The following is a 17551-nucleotide window of genomic DNA, read 5'->3' as shown; positions in this document are numbered from 1 at the left end:
TCCACACAAAGCCTTTACGTACTATCTGGCTTTGGCCCGATGACTATGGCTGGGCTCCTGTCACTGTAACGCACTTCGATTTTGCCATCTTGGAACTTGCGCTCTATCTCCTTTTGAACCTGTGCCAACCTTCTAGGGTTATGCCTAAAATGACGTTGCTTAATCAGAACAGCATCTCCTATATTTACATCATGGACAATTAGGTTAATACATGCCAGTTTATTTCCACATGCCTCCCATCGTGGTTATAATAAGTCTTTCAGGTCATTTCGATTTTCTTGAGGAAGTTAACTCAATAATGTATTCAATTTTTGACAACTTTCTCATTGTCCAATTTGATATGAGGAGGGAGCAATTCAGAAGCCTCTGAACTTGATTCTTCCTTCTATGCTGTTATCATTAACACCTTACCCTCTTGATTTCCTTCCCTATCAAAATATCTTTTGAGCATATTCACAGGACACAGTCTATGAGATTTCTTCCTGTCTGGAGTCCTTATCAAGTAGTTCACCTCACTTAATTTCCTCTCGATTTGATAACGCTCCAAAAAAAAAATCTTGCGTGTAAAGACTAAGCTGTTACTGAAGGTAACATCAAGACGTTATTCCTAATTGTATAATTGCGAATTTGTTGCTTTGTATGCTATGATATTTTTAAATGCTGTCTACAACGCTCCAACTCTATTCAATATTTCTCCAAAAATTGACACATCATCAAACTGTGGAGTCTCTGAGTTCTGATTTAATAATATCTCCTCTATCAGTTTTAACGCTCCTCTTACTTCATGCCCATTACTTCAAATGGAGAGAATTTGGTGGATTATTTCGATGCATCTCTGATCGCAAACGTACAACCAAAACTGCCTTATCCCAATCATATGTTTAATCTTGATCACAAACCTTCAACAAGGTCATTAGTGTTTGAACTTTCCAGTGCTCCCTGTGATTGTGGATGGGACGAAGTAGATTTAATTGCTTTATTCCCAACTTACGCATAACCTCCACGAATAGTTTGGATGTGAGGTTTGAGCATTAATCAGACTGAATCTCTATTGGTAGTCCGTAGTTAGTTGTGGTAATATGTGATGGAATTGCATCTGGAAATCTAGTCGACACATTCATTAATGTAATAAATACTTATTTCCACTTTTTTGCTTGCTGTATTGATATTGACGGTGTTGGTTTCATTACTACCTGTGGTTTGTGATTAATTGACAAGTATGACACGTCTGGCAAGATTCAACTGCATCCTTGTGTCTTCCAGGCCAATAAAAATGTCTTTGTTTTGTAGCCAGTGTTTTCTTCACCCCTAAATGACTTCCAAGTGGTAGCTCATACGTCACTCGCAGCACCTACTGTCTATAACTTATTGGCAAAACAATTTGATGAATCTCTGCCCATCTTTGATTTGCTTGAATGTGTGATGGTCTCCATTTCCTCATTAAGATATCATCTATTAAATAGTAACACGAAACAACTGGGCAAGATAGTAGCGATTCAGTAGAACTGCCATGGATGAGTCAGCCTAAAAAACAAGGCATATTGGCGATTTTTACCATCACTGGCCAACATATATGGAGGAATTGTTAATTTCAAAACTTGTACAACATATATTCGTGGACAATGTGGAGTGTGAAGAACGCCAAAAGGAAAACGAGGGAGCAAACAGCAGTAAGGTGGGCAATCCCCTGCAGAATCGGATAAACAGAGGCTGCAGATCCCTGGGGTGATCTGACAGAAACACAAGAATTTGCGGCCGCGATGATAGGTTTTACCATGAAGATTGTGTATGCGATTGATGAGATCCGTGCCGAGGCAAATCCCATCCTCTCCATACTGCAGAAGCATGATCAGGAACTCCAGGGCCTCGGGGAGCGGATGGAGGAGGTTAAGAGTCGAACCAAAGCCTGAGAAGCAGCAACTGAGTCGTCGTCCGGATAGATGCAGGTCCTGCAGCAGGAAGAGTGGGCCTTGAGAGATAAGTTCGACGACATTGAAAATTGAGGTTGAAGAACGAATCTGCGGATTGTGAGGCTCCCAGACTGTGAAGAAGGGCCTTCGAATTGAATGCAAATGGCTACATATGGAAAGGGGCTATCGGGGGGCGTGCACAGGTCTGGCCTGGCGTAGTGCACCCGTCGGACCATGTGCACTTCCTAACATATATCGACGAGCTTAGAGTGATAGAAGCCTCCAGATTACTGGAGGCATTGCTGCACAAGAGGTCAAAAGTCATGTTTTTCCAGAATTTCTTGGCAGTTGTAATTCGAAAGAGGAAGACCCTCGGTGAAGTTAAAAAGAGGTTGAGCAACCTGAGCATCGAGGATCTCCATGAGATACCCTGCAGCGCTCCCTTTCAGCCACAAAGACTCAGTTTATACGTTTAGCTAGATGGATAAAGCCAATAATATTGTAGACACTTTAACATAGACTGACTGGTCTGAAGAATATGGTTAATTAGATTACTTACAGTTTGGAAATAGGCCCTTTGGCCCAAAAAGTCCACACCGACCCTCTGAAGAGCAACCCACCCAGACCCATTCGCCTACACCCAACACTACGGGCAATTCAACATGGCTGATGCACCTAACCTGCGCATCTCTTGGACTGTGGGAGGAAACCGGAGCACTCAGAGGAAACCCATGCAGACATGGGGATAATGTGCAAACTCCATCCAGACAGTCGCCCAAGGTACGAATTGAACACAGGTCTCTGGCGCTGTGAGGCAGCAGTGCAAGCCACTGTCCCACTGTTCCGCCTACTTTCTTTCCTGTTGGATTGCCGTTTTTCCAGGAATTCTCGTGAATTTCTCTGCATGTCATTCCAACCGGAACTCTATCACCAAAAACATTGACTTGGATCCCATTTCACACTCCCTGAGAAGAAGAGCAGAAAATAACGTCACCACATAAAGTGACGTCACCACAGGAAATGACATTGCCAACCCAAAGAAGACAAAGCACATAAATAGAAAGCGGGTCTGATCATCAGTGCTTCATCCGAAGGCTCACTGATGATGGTACCTAGTATGGTGATGAAACGTCTGAAAACGAATCTTGCAGCTCCGCGAGCAAACCTACATCCAAACCTCAACCTGAGATACAAATCTTGTCAAAACTCACTAATGAGATGTTGTTTCTTGAATTGCCTATTTGGCTCTTTGTGGCAATGCAGGAGGTGAAGGATGATCATGTTAGAAAAGCAAATACAATGGGCGGTGACTGGGATATTTGTTCGGGCCCTGTGGGGCCCAACTGAGAGGCCTAGCAGCCCATTTCTAAAGTTTTCATTTTGTATGCTGGATATGGAAAAAAACCACATCGGGAGCAGTATACGAATTTGGAAGAGAAACAGGTGAAGCGCTGTTTCACATGGAAGTACTGTTTGAAGCCCTGCTTGGAGGTGTTGAGATGAACATGATAGGTTTCACGTTGTTTTTCCAGTTTCAGGGGAAACTAAATGGCGATTCGGGGGTTTTGGTGAAGAAGTGTGGCGTGAACCAATGAGTGATGAAGGGAACGGTCCTTGAGAAATGCAGAGATGATTGGGGAGGGGGACATGTTTTTGGTCGTGGGGGCCAGTTTGATTTAACGGAAGTACTAAGAGATGATACATTGAATGTGGAAACTGTAAGGGTGGTCAATGCCTCATCTTCTATCTGGGCAGCTTGCAGACCAGAGGATATTGCGATCTCCAATTTCAAATATTTCCCATCCCTTCCTCTCGTCTCTGCCACCAACTGGATTAATTCCTCCCATTTACCTACTATGTCATTCCTTCTTACTGGGTAGACCTATCTCCACTTTACCACCCTGCAACCACCCATCACTGCTTCTCATCCCCGACTCCATTTCCTGTTCCTCCCCCTCCTCCCCATTCCTTCATGCAGCTACCAACGGGATTCATTCCTCACATCGACCAAACAGGTCGTACCCTCTCACTGTGTTCACCTATCCCTACCACACCACCCCGTTTTCCCCTCCGCACTCCTTCTTACAGGCAGCTCCCCTCTGCCCAAACCAAATTTCTTCAGGAGGGTTACACCCGAAACGTTGACTTCTCTACATCCTGAAGCTGCATGGCTTGCTTTTCCACCCTGGATTATGGCACCTACTTTTTTCCCCCTTTGTCTCTTGGTCCAAACTACTGACTCCATCAGCAAGTTTGCCTTGAGCGAAACCTGGACTATGACTCCCAAGTCTCTTTCCTGTTTAGACTTCAGAATTTTCTCCCCAATTAGAAAATACTCTATGCCCCTAACCTTCCTACCAAAATGCATGATTTCACATTTGCAGACGTGCTACCTCCATCTGCCTCTTTTTGCCCTCTCTCCTATTCCGTCCAAATACTTCTGCACCCTTCCCGCCTCCTCAATGTTAACTGCCCCTCTAACTATTTTTCTATCATCTGCAAACTTCGTCGGCATGCCCTCAGTTCCTTCATCTAGGTCGTTAATGTATACAATGAAAAGTTGCGGTCCCAATCATCAATCTTGCAGAACCAGACTGCCATTCCCAAAATGGATTTCTTAATCCTCAGTGTCTGCTTTCTGCGAGACAGACACGTTTCTTTCCGTGCTAACACTTTGTCTCTGACGCCATGGGCCCTTACCTTACACAGCAGCATGCTATATGGCACCTTGTCAAAGGATTGCTTGAAGTCCAGGTCGATAACATCCATCGCTCTCCTTGCACGAGCAGGTTAGCTTGTTACTTCCTCCAAAAAATCGATGCAATTTGTCAGGTCTGTCCTCCCTTTGATGGAAACATGCTGAGTTTGCCCTAATGATCTACACTTGCAAGTATTCAGAAATCTCATCCTTCATAATGGATATCAGGATCTAAGCTCAGACTCAGGTTCGGTTACGTGGTCTTAGGGATGCCACTTTAGTGATTTTCTCGTCCTCTGGGATAATTCTTGCAATTCCCGAAAGATTACCAGTATTGTCTCCACTATCTCGTCAGCTATTTCACTTAGAACTCTATGTGTCGTCCATCTGGTCCAGGTGATTTATCCAACTTCAGACCATTCAGTTTTTCTAGCACCTTCACCTTGGTGATGGCAACCATACCCAGCTCCGCTCCCTCTCTTGACTATTTGGGAGATTACTTGTGTCTTCCACTGTGAAGACTATTGTGAAGTAATTATTCAGTTACTCATCCATGTCCTTGTTCCACGCTACCATCTCTGTTGCATCATTTTCCAGTGTTCCAATGTCGACTTTGGCCTTTCGTTTGCAATTTACATATTGACAGCAACTCTCCAGTCTACCTTTATATTACAGGCTAGCTAACATGATATGTAATCCTCTCCCTCCTTAATTTATTTGGTTGGCCTCTGTTGGCCTTTATAAGCTTCGCAATTCCCTGGTTTGCCATTGCCCTTCGTCACATGATATGCTTTATCCTTTGCTTTCTTGTTATCCCTGACTTCCCTAGTCAGCCATGCTTGCCAGAACCTCCCTTTATCACGCTTCTTTTCCCTTGGCATGAATGTTTGCTGTGTATTTTGAATTACTCTTGGAAATTCCTGCCATTGCCGTTTCAATGCCAATCTTGCTAGTCTCTTTTCCAATCAGTTCCATCGAAACAGAATTTCCAATGCACGCTTGAATGCAGGACATTACACACTTGTTTTAAAGTGTTCGATTTCCATGGCCGCATTCAATTCTTCGGCAGTAAAATTAGGCAGTAAAATTAGGTTCTTGCTATGACTGAATCTCCCTGGGTAATCTACAATGGGTAAAGAAGGGAAACAATTCCTCCCCGACCTTTATTTTTTTTTGATATAACATCATAAAATTGCCTCCTGAAGTCTGGTAGACACATCCGTCATTGCTAGCAAACAATGATTTCCGCGTTTAGTTTTAGTGAAGGAATTTACACTATCAGTTATAACCCCTGAAATGTTCCTCAAATGCGGGAACTAGCTTCAAAGGCCCTGACCTTTTCTTTGTCTGTGGCTTACCGACCATTTGATACGTATGATATGCACAGCAAAATTCAACTACATCATTATGTAATCCAAACTGCTGTATCTTAACCTGAATCTGCGTCACTGCTATATGTATTCTTCTTGGTAATTTGTGCGCCAATCGTCATATCTCTTGTCCATATTACACCACGAACAATATCTGGTGAACTTCCACTCTTTTCCATCAACACAAACATGCCGACGTCTTCACTTTCGCCTTAAGGTTTTATCATTAAGGCAAAAGCATTCTGGAATTCATTATGATTCATTTTCTGAGAAGGATTTATAATGCAACTATTTTGTCACCTCATCTTCGTTCGTTGAAAAACCAATAATCTTCAGCCTGATCCTTTGTCTATTCAGATCTTTTATTAACCATTTCATAAAGCAGAGTGTCAGCCCATTGAACCTCAATACCTTCACGTTTCTTTTTTTGTTTTCCTTTATTGTTTTAAGTTATTACCATGGGATGTTATCACCACATATTCTGGAAAACTTCCAGTGTATTTTCCTCTGTTGTAGCTGAGTTCCCTTGTTTGATTTTTGCTTCTCCATGGGAAAGACTCCCAAAGGTGGTCCAGCTATATCGTTTCCAAGACCAAACTGTTGTCCTAGAATAGCCACTCTTTCAATCACTCCCACCATCATTTTTCCAGTCTTAACTGGAATTTCTAGCTTTATCTTATCCATGGGAATAATGTTCTCTCCGTTTATTACACAGATTGCCACTCTCTCGTTATCATTCCAGAAGGAGTACAAATATTCTCATCTCTTGGTATTATATACAGGCTAGCTCCTGTACCTCTCAATATTGTAATTTCGTTATCTGCATCTCTTATTCCAACTGAGGAAAACCTACTCACACCAGTGGAATCTTCGAAGAGATTCAGTGGAATATTTCTATCCAGCTGGTGTCTCGGCTGTGCACTGTCCTCCAGATCCTCGAATTCTCTTGGGATGTTCTCCACTCTAAATAATGCCACTGGTACGGCCAGTTTCAACACATCCTTTTTTTTGTCCACTGCCGTTCTTTAACCACCAGCACTATGACTTTGTATGTCCCACACGACCTGAGGTGTTTTATCTCTTTGTATTCTCTTAGGTTTCTTTTGTTTTTTGCATGTGGTAATATTTTTGCATGTGGTTCTCAGTGTGATCCAAGTTTCATTTTCCATTGAAGTATTTGCTTCCTAACTCAGTTTCTATGCCACACAAAATGAGTTTGCTGTCGGAAGCTAAAGTTAAATTCAAATTGTTTATAATTTACTGCCCTCTCTGCAGCTCTTCTCATTGTTGAGGAACTTTCTATTCCTCAACATGAGATCATATCACTTCTCCATCCCCAGAATGACATCTCTAAGATCCTCATATGTATTTTCTATCTTTAATTCTCTTATCCATCTATCGAAATTGCTCTGTTTTAATTTTTCCAAATTGGAAATAAGACTGATCAATGGGAAACACATTTCTGAACGTTTGTATTCACGCTTCTGTTTCAATTCTTAGGTACTCAAAATATACTGATTTACTTCACATAGCCTTCTAACACCACCTCGAAAGCGCTGCAAACACCTCACTAGCCCGGCCAAACAACTTGGTCTGAATTAACATTGCCCACACAGTCTTGGCTAGTTCATCTGCCTAGCCAGTTTCTCAAGGGAATGAAAAATGCTTCTGCATTCTTTTTCATTGACTTCTAGGAATGTGTTGACATATTTGCATACATTCCAACAAGGCCTTTGGATATGATGGTTTTCCTCCTATCCTCTACCTTCATTTGCATCATTTTCTGTCGGCTATCCTGTCTAATTAACACATTATGAAGTTCAAACTCTTTCTCTTGTTTCTTTCTGCCTTTCTTTGGCTTGTAACCGTAATTCAGCTGTTACAGTTCCCTTCTTTCTTTTTTTCTCCATTTCAAACGTCTTTCTGAGTCTCTGAGAGTAGGAAAAAGCACATCATCTTTAAAAAGGATAATGCACTGCTTCGCTCCAGCATTTTATAAACATCAATATTTTAATAACACCAACGTCTAAAGTCCTGGCTCCAAGTGTACAAGTGTTCTACACAACTTCAGTGCAAGCATACACATTCTTTAATATCATTTTCAGCTCCTCTAGCCCCAATATTCCTCCCTATTTCTATAATCTCCAACAGCATTTCAACCCACTGACAATTTTAAGCTGCTCAAGCATGTGCGTTCCTTCTGAACTCTCCACCATTCGCTAGCGCGTGCCCTCTAATCTTTATAATGTTTTCCAGCCCTGAAAGCATTCTTCAAATTTGTAACATCCCCAAGTCCACATCCATCGCTATTCCTGTAATCTCCTCCGGTCGCTACATACGTCTATAACTCTATAGTATGAAGCATCTGTTGCAACCTTCACGATCTGATTAATATCAGCAAACCTCGACACTTCTCCTTATATCTGTCATTGTCTACAGTCCCGATTATCCAAACTCTGGAAAGTCCTCCATCATGTATACCCCTTCTTTCCTGTGCAAAATTCTTTTTGCACCTATAGTCCTCCATATTCCTGCAGTGCCCTTCAGGCTTGCAACCTACTCTACCTCTATAACCTTCCTCAGTTGTTGAAGCCATTACTCTGATTCTAATCTCCGATAGCATTAACACAGTCCCTATCTATGTAACTTTCTCCAGAATCTGTATCTCTCCCTGTCTCTGCAACTTTCTCCAGCACCTACACACCTCCCTGTCTCTGCAGCATCCTGCTGACACCAAGCACCTCCACATCTGTCTCCTCCACCCTAATCAATGCATTTAAGTAATCATTCATTGCAGTAACCTTCTCCATACACCTTCGCCGTTTCTGTAATATCCTCCAGAAGCCCTTATCCTCCCTATTTCTGTAATGTACTGCAATCTTTACATACTTCTCTACTTCTGTAACTGCAGCAAGTACACCAACGCTTCTATCTCAAAATCCTCCCCAGCATCTTCAGCACTCGCTATCTGTGTAAAACCCTCCAGTACCCACATCCCTCCCTATATCTGCAATGTGCTCCAGCCCCTAGATTCTGTCTTTGTAAAATTCTCCAGCCTTCAAACCCGTCCTTATCTCTGTAACATTTTCCACCTTTTACACATGCTGCTTTCTCTGTAAATTCCTCTAGTTTATCTGCCAATATCGATCTCCTCCCTGGCTCTACATCCCTTCATCTATCTGTAACCTCCTCCACCTCTTCCTATCTCTTTAGCTTTATCCTGACCTTAAACCTCTCCCTATCTCAGAAACATCCGCCAATTCTTACATCACGTCCCCATTATCGTATTCGGCCCTGGCATGCACAATGTTGTATAGCTCTGTAACTTTGTCTCGTCCTTCATATCTCTATAATCTCTTCCAGTTGGAATAACCCTCACTATATCCGTAACCCGCTCAAAAATATAGTGTCATCCCTCTCACTGGAGTCTACTCCAGCTGGTACACATCTGTTTACTACTGTAACGTCCAATACCCTATTCCATACCTCTGTAATATCCTTCAAAACCTTCACTCCTCACTATCTCTGTAATGTCCTTCAGCATCTTTACCTATCTATCTCTGTGTAATGTCCTTTTGCACCTGTCACTTTCCTTACATGTGCAACCGTCTCCAACATCGGCACTCTGACCTCCGAAACATCTTCCAGTTCGTACTGCCCTCTCTATTTGTGGAACCTACATCAGTCCCTACACTGCTCACAATCTGTTATCGCCTCCATCTCCTACCTCACAGCAAACGTGTTTAACATGTATATTATACCTACGGGTGTAGTTTCTTCCAGTACTATTCCCTCCTATACCGCTTCACGTGCTCCAACCCCTACAAAAATCCTCATGTCTATAACCTCCACCAGCTTTTCTAGTCCCTCTATGATTGTAGAATCTTCAAGCCTTGACACTTTTACGATCTCCAAAGATCAATCCAGCCCTAATCTCCTCTATCTCTGAAACCTTCTCCGACAGCTGCATTTTCCCAATTACTATCAGTGCCTCCACGACTGCGACCACTTTGTATGCAAAACCAACTGCAATTTTCTGTGCTAACATTGCAACCTCCTCTGGTCCTGACACCCCTCACTAACCGTGCAACCTCTTCCAGCTCTTAAACACTTACTTCTTCTGTAACTTCCTTCAACACCTCCTTCTCATTCCTATCTCTGTAGCCTCCTCTAACACGTGCATCCATTCATTTCATTGCAAAGTCTACCAGATAGATCCGCGATCCCTTCCTTTGTAGCGTCTTTCAGCTTCCAAACTATTCCTTATTTCCGCAACCTATTTTAGCCCGTACATCCTTCCATACCTCCGTAACCTCCTCCATTCTCTTCCAGTCCCAAATATTGCAATGTCTTACAAGGCCGTCTCCCTTTCCGAAAGCTGAATTGTCCTCCCTCTGCTGCACCCATCCTTATCTCTGTAAATACTTCCAGCCAGTACATCCCACCATTTCTCTATAACTTTACCTATTAAGTTCACTCCTCAGTATATCTGTAAAGTTCTCGAGTCTCTAAATCTGTTCCTATCTTTGTAAACTCCTCCAAAATGGACACTCCTTTTCCTTGGAACCACCATCAATAGATGTTGCCCTCCCTATCGATGTCACCTCTTCCAGTCCCACAGAGCCTTCCCTAAATTTGTGCCATCCTATACCTTGACAATTCGCCCTCTCTTAGATTTGCAACATATAGTGCGGGTTTTTTTCACCAAAACCTCCTTTGCTCTGTAACCTGCTCCAGCCTCTAATATCCCCCTATATCTCTCTAACTGCCTCAAATCTCATCACCCTGATTCGTCTACATTCGTGTAATTCTGGAATTCTGGCGAGCTCCAGATTTGGTGGTACATGCTTCGATTTTTCAAGCTTTCCCCTCACCTCTGCTTGCTGCCTCCCTTTGCCTGGTTCACCCTCTCCATAAGACATTCTTTAAAACAATCTTTGGTTGATGTTTTGGACATGTACCTGTGTGATGAGCTAATATTGTCGCTTCTTATGCTTATATTTCACTTTGGGAACAGTGACAGAACGTAAACATTGCTGTAAGATCCTCTCTTCATCCAGTAATGGATAATTACATATTCAGCCACTTTTTGTTTCTGTAAATGCCAGTGAAATGTTCTTGGATTATTTAAAAATACAATTTCTCTCCACACTCTGGACTGCTGTCCCATTTCTCCGTTAATCGTTTCATGTTCTGTTCTGTCTCCCTCTCCCTTTCTCCCATATATACATTGTATTTATGTTTACCATCGTTATTGCATAACAATGTGTTGCGCAAACTGCCAGTTTTATTTTTTCCCAAGTGAATTCACTCAAACTCCAGTCGCTTACCTCCGAATATGAATTTGTCTCTAAATGTTTGGAGCAAGTCCTTCTGTAGCTTTTATACTGATCGCTTCAGAACACAACGGGCACATGAGTTGTGAAGTATCTGTCCACACAGCTAGATTTGTCAATTGTTGGCGTCATCATTATGGCGTGCAATATATAGTGAATGAGGTGTTACTGCCCCCATGAAATGGGCAACTCGATAAATTCCTCTCTGAGACGACAGTGCCTGTCCCAAGAAAGTAATTAGTGGTCCGTTTCAATTGGATTTTATCCGAAGTAACGGCTTTCCGCTTTCTCGAGCCTCCGAGATTTGGTACAGCAAATACTATGATAATTTGTTTTCGAAACTTGTCACCTTTCTTTCACGTGCAAAAGCATTAATGTAAGATGGAGCATGAGGTCACATTATCTACTGAGAACAGTGAAGGTTGGATGGATCTGATAATTCTTTCAGTTTGACCATTCAAGTAAGGAATTAAGTCAATAACTCAGAATGTTCCTGAAGTCCTATCTGTGATTTCAGATTGACTCCTACAACATCTCAGTGAAATGTCTTAGGAAAGACGCAGGTTAGCACCTTCACCTCAAGGGAAATTAGAGAAAAGTAACAAAATCAGGCCTTACCAGCAGCGTTCGGAACCCTAGACGGTTCCGTTTTTAAACACTTGTACACAAATCAGAAAACACACGGAAGATTCATGAAAGTAATGAAACTCGGAAGATAATTGATGGATGGATGAACAAGTCCCATTCTGTTCTGTCTAGCTTGTCCCATGCAACTGTACTGTCTTGGTCACTACCAAATAACGATAGATTTCCCATTCCAGACCATGTAATATCCAGGGAGAGTAGAGAGAGCAACGTTTAAAAAAGACCACGGTCAGTATGGGGGAATTTAAAAGAAAACTGAGGAAATCCACTCAGAGACCCCATGTAATGATCGAAGCGTGTTTAGCAGATTATTCTGATTAGATGTTAGATGAGATCGAGTGAGATGACAATTACTTGTCATCTCACTCACCGTGGGCGGCACGGTGGCAGTGGGCGGCACGGTGGCACAGTGGTTAGCACTGCAGCCTCACAGCGCCAGAGACCCGGGTTCAATTCCCGCCTCAGGCGACTGACTGTGTGGAGTTTGCACATTCTCCCCGTGACTGCGTGGGTTTCCTCCGGGTGCTCCGGTTTCCTCCCACAATCCAAAAAAAGTGCAGGTTAGGTGAATTGGTCACGCTAAATTGCCCGTAGTGTTAGGTAAGGGGTAAATGTAGGAGAATGGGTCTGGGTGGGTTACGCTTCGGCAGGTCGGTGTGGACTTGTTGGGCCGAAGGGCCTGTTTCCACACTGTAGGTAATCTAATCTAATCTACTTTCCCAAAACAATTACATCTGTTCTGCTGACACCAGTTGGACACAATGCATGTAAGACAGATTTCTAATTGTCTGCTATACAGCTCCGTGCTTTGCAATCGTTTTCCAAGATAACTGCTTTGCTCGTTCTGGTTTGTTGAAATTACCTGTACACACTTTGTGAGAGTCTGACCACTTACCCACAAGCTCCATATGACCAGAAATAAGTTGATTGTTTGAAACTCAGAATTCAGCAGTTTTTCCCACTTTGTGATCTCACGGCTTTTATGGAATTCTTCCGGGTCGTTTCTGTCAATCGAAACCAATGACACATTTTAATTTGACTGGAAATGATTTCTATGCTTTCAGCTGTGGGCTTGGTGGATTGGAATGCTGACTGTTATTTTTTAAAACGGTCATGAGACGTGGGTGTCTCTGGCTGGCCCGCATCTGTTGAATCTATTGTATAAGATATGACATTGTTTAGTTAGGAATTAATAGCAGCATTAGAGAGAATCAGTATGCATTTCTGAAATGAAAATCGTACTTGATGAATTACAGAATTGATGAAATTTGTTTCTTGCAGCACAAACAATGGAGCATCAGTGGATTTTGTTTATTTGGATTTGTGTAAGGCTGTCTGTACGAACTCAGGCAGTGGTTTTGCAAATAATATTAATGTGAAGGGTATTTGGAGGAGATCAAGTAAGTGGAAAGTTCAAGTTAAGTTGGTCTCCATTTAAGGGAATCGGAATATCGATGCAAAGACAGCATGCAGAATTTGCGGAGAGCGTTGGTGAGACGGCACAAGGAGTATAATGTCCAGTTTTGGTGTCGTAACCTAAAAAAAATAGCGATCACAGAGGAGGTGCAATGGATATTCTCCAGACTAACCACTCAACTGGCAAGATTGTCTGATGAGGAAACTTGGCCTATGTTCTCTACAGTTTCAATGAATGAGGGATGATCATGTTGTAATTTCGAAAAATCACCAGACATTTGGCAAGGTGGAAATAAACGGAATGTTTCTCTGGTTGTCTACTTCACGTTCAAGACAAATAATAGCATGATCAGGGCCAAGCCATTTAAGACTGCAAAAAGGAGGAATTCTTCCCTCGAAGGGGAACTACTAACAGAGACATGGGAATCTACTTGCAGGCAAGGTTGGGGCGAATCGCCAGATATTCTACAGGTGTGTCAAGCGATGCAGAATAATCAGGGAACAAGTACGAATTCATAACTTGTCAAGTTGCATCCAAAGTCAACTTAGTGGCAGGAGACAGGGGGGGGTGGTAGAACGCTGTTTTTGTGACTGGAAGCCAATGTCTCCTGGGTTACCACAGAAATCACTTATTATTGGTGGTATTCATAAATGATGTAGATGTGAATATGGAGGGTGTTAACTGTGTTTGCATTTTACACAAAGACTGGCCAGACGGTTGGCAGTGATGAGGAATGTCTTATGTTGCAGAAAGATATAGATGGAATGGTCAAATAGTTAGCTCAATAGCAGATGGAATGTAAACCTGTTAGATATGAGGTGATGCACTTTAGAAGAAGAAACCAGTCAAGATTCAATGAATGGCACAACATGAGGATGCTCACAGTGTGCTTCTCCACAACTTCCTGAATGTGAGTGGACATATTAATAGACGAGTTAAAAAGACATCAGAGAACATCGGCGTAGCCTTTCTTCACCAAACCATAAAATATAAGAGCTGTACAGGAGTTTGTTTATACCACAGATGGAACACTGTGCAGTTCTGGGCGACACATTACACGAAAGATGGATTACACTGTAGCAGGATGTTCTCTAAGACTGAGAACATCAGGTATGAAGAGAGACTAGATAAGCTTGGGTTAGTTGTCTTGAAGCAGAGAAGACTGACGAGGACATGATTCAGAAGGGTAAGCTGACAAGGAGTACGGACAGGATGGGTTCTTTTTAGTCAGAGGGCCGTTAGCAAAGGAGAACACATTTAAAGTGTAGGGTTTCAGGTTTAGAGAGAATGTGAGGATTGCTTTTCACCCAGTGTGTGTTAGGGCCAAATTGTGATTGTATCAATGTATTCAGAATCCATGCAGGATCAGTTGGTTCCACAGGCAGACGCTGAAGATGTTGATTTAGCTGTGATAGCGAGACTGTTTCAGGACCTGGCTGAAGAGCTCGGAGCAGTTCCAGAGGCCAGACGAAGTTTTTAATATGGTTGAGCAAGTCCTAGTATTGAGGTAGGTACATGAAAGTTTATTGTACTTAAGTTCTTCAATGTACAATATGGTGGAGAGAAAAAAATACATTTGTTGTGTACGTGAATTCCTCTAAGATTGAAGAACAGCACAGGTCCTTTGCAGGTCTGATACAGTGTGACCCTGAGCTGAGGGATGTCTGACTGCAGGGAGAGTAGATAACGGCGCATGACTGCAAGTCTGGAGCGGAAGATCCAAGACGTCAGCCCTCACTTTCTCCCTTTGATTATAGAAGGTCAATCACTGAGTAGCTTAACACAGGAATTGATGGATTTTTAAAAAAATACATTAACAAGTTTATAAGAGTGAACTCTCAAAACATCCCAAAGTATGTCTCTGGGAAAAGTAAGAGAGAACACGTGCAGCTTCTTTTCAGTCTGAAACCAGAGAGCAGGGAAATGGCACAAATGTGAAGCAAATACTTCAGTTCTGTCTGCACAGAGAAATCTTAAAAATAATGCATATACTTATTCTGAAGGTATGAAGCAAACTGATCCTTACGTGAGAAGAGTTTAAGCTGACTGGGCCTGTATTTGATGCTCATTAGGAAAATGAGTAGACATGTCAATAAATGTGTAACATCCTGACGGGGCAAGACAGAATAAAAGCAGTGTTGATGAATCCCTGGTTGGATTTTCTAAAACAAGGGGTTACAGCCTGAGGTATGGGCAGGCTATTCTTTCGTGAAATGTGACTAAATGTCTTCACTCAGAGACTGATGACCTTGAATATTCGCTGTAGAATAGCAAGCACAGAATGTAAATTAGAATGAAGTCGATTGGTGTGTTGAAACAAAAGGACTGGGCAGACAACAGGAATGTGGTGTGGAGATACAGGATTAGCCATGATTATATTGAATAGGGAAGCACGTTTGATGTACCTTAAGAGAGAGTGCTGTTCCTATTTTATATTGTTTTCTTTCCATAACTAATCGCATTTCGGGATGTACACAAACTGTATTGAAAAAATGTTCGGCCATGAACTGGAATGGCAAAGACACAATAGATTAAATGGCCCGATCCTTCTCCTTTCACTCTGCAGTCTGTGTGAAAGCTCTGTAAATGTTGACACAAGCACTCCGATGTTTGGAAGGCGGCCTCTGCTCAGTCGATAGGTTTTCCATTTTTTTTTCAGAGCCGTGTCCTCTCTCCGATCTCACCCTTTAAAGCCTAGGAATTGTTTGAAACATATGAATGTTTTGCTTGGCCGTTTCAGAGAGCATTTCAAAGATAATCACATGACTGTGTCGCGAGAGATGCTATTAAACAAGACCAGGAAAAGACGACAGATTCACTTCCTAGAAATAGAACATACAAACATAGAAACACAGAGCATTGGAGCATAGAACATAGAACATAGAAGAACATAGAACATAGAAGAATACAGCGCAGTACAGGCCCTTTGGCCCTCGATGTTGCGCCGATCCAAGCCCACCTAACCTATACTAACCCACTATCCTCCATATACCTATCCAATGCCCATAAAGAGGGAGAGTCCACCACTGCTACTGGCAGGGCATTCCATGAACTTACGACTCGCTGAGTGAAGAACCTACCCCTAACTTCAGTCCTATATCTACCCCCCCTTAATTTAAAGCTATGCCCCCTTGTAATACCCGACTCAATACGCGGAAAAAGGTTCACACTGTCAACCCTATCTAACCCCCTAATCATCTTGTACACCTCAATCAAGTCACCCCTAAACCTTCTTTTCTCTAATGAAAACAGCCCCAAGTGTCTCAGTCTTTCCTCATACGATCTTCCTTCCATACCAGGCAACATCCTGGTAAACCTCCTCTGCACCCGTTCCAGTGCCTCCACATCCTTCCTATAGTATGGCGACCAAAACTGCACACAATATTCCAGATGCGGCCGCACCAGAGTCTTATACAACTGCATCATGACCTCAGGACTCCGGAACTCAATTCCTCTACCAATAAAAGCCAGTCCGCCATATGCCTTCCTCACCGCACTATTTACCTGGGTGGCAACTTTCAGAGATCTGTGTACATGGACACCAAGATCCCTCTGCTCATCCACACTACCAAGTATCCGACCATTAGCCCAGTACCCCATCTTTTTGTTATTCTTCCCAAAGTGAATCACCTCACACTTAGCTACATTGAATTCCATTTGCCACCTTTCTGCCCAGCTCTGCAGCTTCTCTATATCCTGCTGTAACCTGCCACATCCTTCCTCACTGTCAACAACTCCTCCGACTTTCGTATCATCCGCAAACTTGCTCACCCAACCTTCTAACCCCTCTTCCAGGTCATTTATAAAAATGACAAACAGCAATGGTCCCAAAACAGATCCTTGCGGAACACCGCTAGTGACGGCACTCCATGAAGAAACTTTGCCATCAACTACTACCCTCTGTCTTCTTCCATCCAGCCAATTCCTAATCCAAACCTCCAACTCACCCTCAATGCCATATCTCCGTATTTTCTGCAGTAGCCTACCATGGGGAACCTTATCAAACGCCTTACTAAAATCCATATGTACCACATCTACCGCTTTCCCCTCATCAACCTCCTTCGTCACCTTTTCAAAGAATTCAATAAGGTTTGTGAGGCACGACCTGCCCTTCACAAAACCATGCTGACTATCCTTGATCACATTATTCCTATCCAGATGTGCATAAATCCTAT

The sequence above is a fragment of the Chiloscyllium plagiosum genome, unplaced genomic scaffold (assembly GCF_037043375.1).
Source record: "Chiloscyllium plagiosum isolate Xiang-an unplaced genomic scaffold, Cpla_swu_hap1 HiC_scaffold_41, whole genome shotgun sequence".
NCBI lineage: Eukaryota > Metazoa > Chordata > Chondrichthyes > Orectolobiformes > Hemiscylliidae > Chiloscyllium > Chiloscyllium plagiosum.
The sequence above is the reverse complement of the archived record's forward strand: the minus strand, read 5'-3'. Positions refer to the sequence as shown.